This window comes from Urtica dioica, chromosome 8 (genome assembly GCF_054948205.1).
Source record: "Urtica dioica subsp. dioica isolate 48M chromosome 8, U.dioica_male_clone48M_v1_H2, whole genome shotgun sequence".
NCBI classification, from domain to species: Eukaryota; Viridiplantae; Streptophyta; class Magnoliopsida; order Rosales; family Urticaceae; genus Urtica; species Urtica dioica.
The window spans coordinates 34,618,573-34,624,770 of NC_142763.1; the positions used below are offsets into that span (position 1 = coordinate 34,618,573).

Genomic DNA, 6,198 nt, shown 5'->3' on the forward strand with positions numbered 1-6,198 from the left:
CAACAAGGCAATGGGTGGAGATGATGACTCTGATACCATGAAACTTTAGGGATTCGGAGAGAAAAAAAAGAGTTTGAATAATAACGTGAGAAATGGAAATATAAAGAATCTGAGTATATAATCCTAATACAATCAAAGATAAGAAAGACTAAAATAAACTTACATAAATAAAATAATGACAAATATATTATGTTAAGAGGAAATGGCGGCATAAGTGCCCAAAGTTTTCGGGTTTTTACACTTATGTACCCAAACTTTTTTTTTTTCGCGGCATAAGTGCCCAAAGTCACTTCTCCGTTACGCTGTTAGTGTTGTGGACGTTAAATGTAAACGGCGAGCCACGTGTCTTCATCCTACAATGTCTGAGTTAATAAACGAGAATAAATTATAATAAATTGAGAAATAAAACTACCGAGATAAAGACCATTTCGCATAGAAGCCTCTTTCGCATATTATGAGAAGAAAAAAAAAGTTATGTTGTATCTCCACATCTTCCTCCTATGCCTCCTCTGGATCCCTCTCCTCTCCAACTCTCAATCCACACCAACACCAACAGGTAACAATTAATCATCATGTATATAAAATACCGAGATTATGTTTTTATATTTTACGTCAAATAGATGATGACGACAAGAAGAAGTTCCACATCGACTGCCGCGGCGGAGGCCACATGACGGAGAACGGCCTCCGGTGCGTCTCCGACGAGAGCTTCGTATCTGTCGGAAAGAAAGCGGCCCTTGACAACGCATCTGTGGCCGTCCCCGTCTTAGCGACGCTGCGGTACTTCCCGGAGCCGGCGGCGCGGAAGTACTGCTTCGCGGTGCCGGCGGAGGCGGGGCGGCGGTACCTGGTGAGGACGACGTACTTCTACGGCGGGTTCGACGGCGGAGATTCGCCGCCGGTGTTCGATCAGGTGGTGGCGGGGACGGCGTGGGGCGAGGTGGACACGGGCGAGCGAATGAGTTTATGGTTTAGGGATTTAGGTATTTTATTTTTTTTTTTATTTTTCATTTCAAAATTATTTTATTTAAGCAAATCAGTCACAACCATCCATTTCAAAGACCATCTATATTTAACGTCCAAAACACTAACAGCGTAACGGAGAAGTGACTTTGGGCACTTATGCCGTGAAAAAAAAAAAGTTTGGGTACATAAGTGTAAAAACCCGAAAACTTTGGGCACTTATGCCGCCATTTCCTCTTATGTTAATAATATTGACCAGGCATATCGATGATAAGAATCATTGAGTTAGTCTTTGTTATTAGTTGGCTTCAAATTGTTCTTGTTCGGTACATGGGATGACAAAGTTTGAAAACAAGCTACATGAGATCATTTCTTCCTCTGATAAGGCTCACATATAGTTTTTTTTTTAGTTAATTTTATTTTAATTACAAGCGGCATATCCGCGCGTTGCCACGGGATGATGTCGCCGCGGAGATGATCATATATTTATAATGATAAATTATATAAATATTATTGATTTTTGTCATTATAAATAATACACTCTCTTCATTATCAAAATACACCGTTTGACACTACTAAACCTGGCTTGGCGGTATCTCCCGCCGCTCCCGCTCCCGCCCAAGCCCGGACTCCCGTTATTTGGCCAAACGGGAGTCCCGTCCGTTAAGTAACGGGATGGTAGTGGGATATGTCTAAAGGGAATTCAGACCCCGTTAGGCATAAAAAAAAAGAAAAAAATTTAAAAAAAAAACGTTTTAAAATAATGTAAATAATTAAATGGAAGGATGTAATTGAAAGGATTTTAAACTAAGTGGGTAGAAAAAAATAATAAAGAAGAATGTGAAATTAAAAATGGGCCTCCTAAAAAACATCACCGACCCCTAAAAAGGTGCGACGGAGAGGAAAAAGAGCACCCCTTACCTCGTTAATTATTTGAAAAATTATCCCGGACAAGGGCCGGGATATCCCTTAGGTATACAAGGTACTCTAACCATTATGTTTACATTTGCGAAATCAACTTCAAAATCGTCAAGAATATCGAAGAACATGAATATTTCTTGTGCTCGATTTCTATGTTGAATCCAATCCTTACCACACGTCAATGCTTCGACCATCTCCGGTTTTAAGCTACATCTTCTATCGTCAATGATGCGGCGCGCTACTAAAAGCCGCCTCAGATGACACGGTTGAAACAGGGATGGTGCGGATATCTTGTGCCATAGATGACAAGACCGGGAACCTCCTCGCATTCTGTCTCCACCAAACCAATAGGTCGATGTTTTCGTCATCCGGTTTGACCCAATCGTTCCGATCGTACTCTTGGATCTCCGGATGTGACCGTGCGTCGGTTGCGCTCGACCTCGTCTGACTTGTCCCAGCTTCTTGTTGTTGAGGCGATGGGCTGTAAGCGGGCGCGTTGACAAAGACATTCGTGTATTGGTGTCTTCTTGGATACTGCGTCTGTGATTGAGATGGTTGTGCTCGATATTGTGGTAGGAGTTTCGCCTCGTATACCTTGAAAAGATTAAAAAAAAAAAAAAGCTTGCACGATCCTCGCGAGATCAAGTGCAATGTAATCTTGGTCTTCGAAATGGTTTCTAATGTACTTAAGAAATTTTTTTAAACCACCAATTTTACATCGGCAGTCTAGAATGTCTCCAAAACCGTATAATAGTGGAACCTTTCTAGCCCCCCAATATTTTAAAAACTTGGCTGTCATTGCTTGAATAGAATCTTCAAAAATTGATTCGTTTTTATATTTATCAAGATGCACAGCAATTGCGGTCATAGTATGAAAATCGATAAAAGAAGTAGAAGTGTAAACAGCAGAGAGATAACAAGTTTCTTTGTAAAAAATGTCGAGAAAAGAAACAAATGATTCAGCCATCCTAATATCATATTCGGATATAGCGTTATCGTCATGTTCGCTGTTAATGTAAGAAACAATAACATCGACATAATGCTCGGATAAAAAGTTGGTCAACATGAGAAAGGTAGAATTCCACCTAATTTTGTTATCTAAGTGAAAGGTGCGCTCTTGGAGACCGTTTACTCTAAGGCGTCTCTTAAGCTCATCTACTCTAGAGGTTGAACTATTTATCCAACTAATGTAATTTCTAATCTTGTTGATCGAAGGGTCATAACTAGCGGCTCCGGTTTGAACTATGAGGTTTATGATATGGGTAGCACATCGTTGATGCAAAAGGATATCGTCAACATTAAATTTCTCCTTTAACTCTCTAATCATGGCGTTGTTGCTTGTGGCATTATCTAATGTTACAGATATAATCCTATCGGTCAAACCCCACTCAGCTATAACACTAACTATGATGTCTAAGATGTTTTCACCAGTGTGAGAACATTCTATCCTCCTAAAGGCTATGATACGTTTGTTTAGGTTCCAATCGTCGTCTATATTATGCACTACAACGCTCATGAAATCCATCTTAGATTGACCAGTCCAAATATCTGAGGTTAAGGCTACGTTATACCTACCAGATGATATTGTTTGTTTCATTTGTTCCTTTTCTCTTAAAAACCATTTTAGGATATCGGATCTCAAGGCTTTCCTAGACATTATTTGAACGTTTGGAATTATAGAACTCATAAATCTAACGAAGCCTTGAGATTCGATATGACTAAAAGATTGATCGGTGGAAACAAAATATTCTACTAAATCACGTCTAAAGCTTACAGGATCGATGTGACTTACCTGGCTTGACGAGGCTTCAGATTGATTCCCCTGGCAGTGCCTGTGACGACTCCATAATAGCGACGTCCCGACTCTTGTGTTGTGAGCGCTGAAGATTTTGCCACAACTGTGACATTTTCCGGCTTTTTTCGCCGTTCGCAATCACCTCCTCAAAGAAAGTCCACGCAGCGGACTTAGCACGACGTCGTGGTGGTTGTTGTTGTTGAGGTGGTTATTGTTGTTGTTGAGTACCTTCATGTTGTTGTTGTACTTGTCGTGCTCGTCGTTGTCGTCGTTGTTGTGTCTCCTCTTGTTGTTCACGTTGTCGAGGTCGATGAACTTGACTTCGACGTTGAGGTGGTGGTGGTTGTAGGTCTTCTTCTTCCTCCTCCTCCTCTTCCTCATTGTCATCTTCTTCTTCATTTGGATTTTGGGATTCACGATAATGTTGCTTGAATACTTGAAATTCTTGAAAAGCCACTTCGGATGGCGGAATTTGAGCTTGATAAGCTTGTTCGGGATCTATTTGAGGGTAGTATGACACTTGGGTGTTTGGAATTTCGGTGAATTCCAAATGGCCGAAAGTAGGAGCAACATAATTTGGATCGAAAGAGTATTGGGTGGTTAGGTCGGGGGCGTTTTGAGACAAATGCAACCAATTTTCTTCAAAACGGTGCATTTGTTGACCTCGGGAAGCTCTTCCCCTTCGACCTCCTCGGTTGTGGGATGAAGATGCCATGAAAAACTGAAAGCGGTAAAGAGTACTAGAGATTAAAATCGAGAGCGTTTTGAGAGTATTTGAGATTGAGATTGAGAGAATTTGAGAGAGTTTGAGTGATTTTAATAGAGTTTGAGAGAAAGGCGTGAAGAAAATGAATGAATTACGGGGGTATTTATAGATTTTAAAAATAAATGGGTAAAAAAAAATAAAAAAATTCGGCCGAAATTGGGGCAACGGCTATATTTACAACGGAAAAAAAAACGGCTCTTTTTTTTTGGACCGTTGGATCTTTGATCCAACGGCCGAAATTAAAAAAAAATAAAAAATTATCGGGACTAACGGGAGTCCCGGTCCCGTTAGTCTCATTAACGGGACTCCCGTCCCGTCCCAATTGCAGTAACGCGACTCCCGGTCCCGTTACTGTTCCTAACGGTAGCGGGGATCCCGTCACGTCCCGCTACCGTTAGGCCACTTTTAGACATTACCAATAAATTCAATATATATATATATATATATATATATATATATATATATATATATATATATATATGCATATATATCTTTGGAAAACATAGTAAGAAGCATAATAATAGATATATTAATCAAACAGTTGAAGTGAACTTTATTTATGTATAAGACGGAAACCATAATTTTTTTTTTCTTTTTGATAGTTAACTTTGAAAATCTTTAAAATTATTAATAGAAATATATCATTTATCAATAACTAAAATTACAGGCAACTCTCTCTCTCTCTCTCTCTCTCTCTCTCTCTCTCTCTCTCTCTCTCTCTCTCTCTTATTTAGCAACTTTTCATACCCAACAAAAAAAAATCAAAACCCAACAGAACTTCCCATTGCCCAGGCCCACAACTCTTAAACCATACCAAGAGACCAATGCGACTAACGTTTTGTTTTATGCCATTTATATTTAATGACGATCCTCGGCACTATGCAATTAGTAATTTGAACCATTAGATGAAATGGTATCCTACAGTAGAAATAGATCATGCTTTGAGATCACTTTTTTGGTCCTAACTCTCTCTCGGAAAATAGGGATTTTCTCTATTTTTCTTTGACTTACGGTTGTAAGATTTTGGTTTGTTAGGAATGGCTGGGATTCGCGACTCGCGGGTCTCCTTCTCGTTCAAGGTCAGCTTTTTATTCCCCTCTTTCTCTCTCGCTCGGCAAATAGGTTTCTTTTGTCTAATTTTTTCATTGATCTTTTGTGAATTAGGAGTGCCTTGGATTCTCTACTCCTACAACCGAAAAAATAAGATAAACTATATTAGTGAGTTTCGGTAGTTACCTGATTTCGATAAGTATGTTACAGGTCCAAGGGTGGAGTCCGATTATTAATTTTCTTCTTAAATCTGATGGGGCTCGTACCTAAGGATTTCATATTCATAAGCATTAAAAATAATTTCTCTGTCTCTGGTTGCCTCTTGGTTGATCTATATGTAATTGAATCATAATTTCGGAAAACTGTTTATTTGGCTTAAATAGGAGCTAGAAAGTCAGCAAATGTGACTCATTGTATATTCGAATTAGTTTTTTTTACAGTCACGCTGGAAAAGACAAAAAAAAAAAAAAAGAATAACTACAGGAAATGAGATGCTGACTATCTGAAATGGCTTTCAGAAGTCTTTGTTTGTTTGTTTTTTTTTTTTTTTTTTTGTGAAGAAAAATTGTTATATGATAACCGTTAGAGTCAAGCTAGCTATTTTACAAGTTCGAAGGCAACCAAAAATTTGAAAAGCAGAGGAAGCACATGAGCCCTATATCTAAGCACATTCCATGGGAAAAAAAAAACACTACAAATATCC

General features: G+C 39.0%; 1 long non-coding RNA gene across 1 annotated transcript; it reads left to right on the plus strand.

Moving 5' to 3' along the window:
* The first annotated feature begins 5,338 nt into the window (after positions 1-5,338).
* Positions 5,339-5,913, plus strand: LOC149389460 (uncharacterized). The gene is made up of 2 exons (XR_016300987.1): positions 5,339-5,524; positions 5,610-5,913. It is a non-coding gene; the product is annotated as an uncharacterized LOC149389460 (long non-coding RNA).
* The last annotated feature ends 285 nt before the right edge of the window (positions 5,914-6,198 follow it).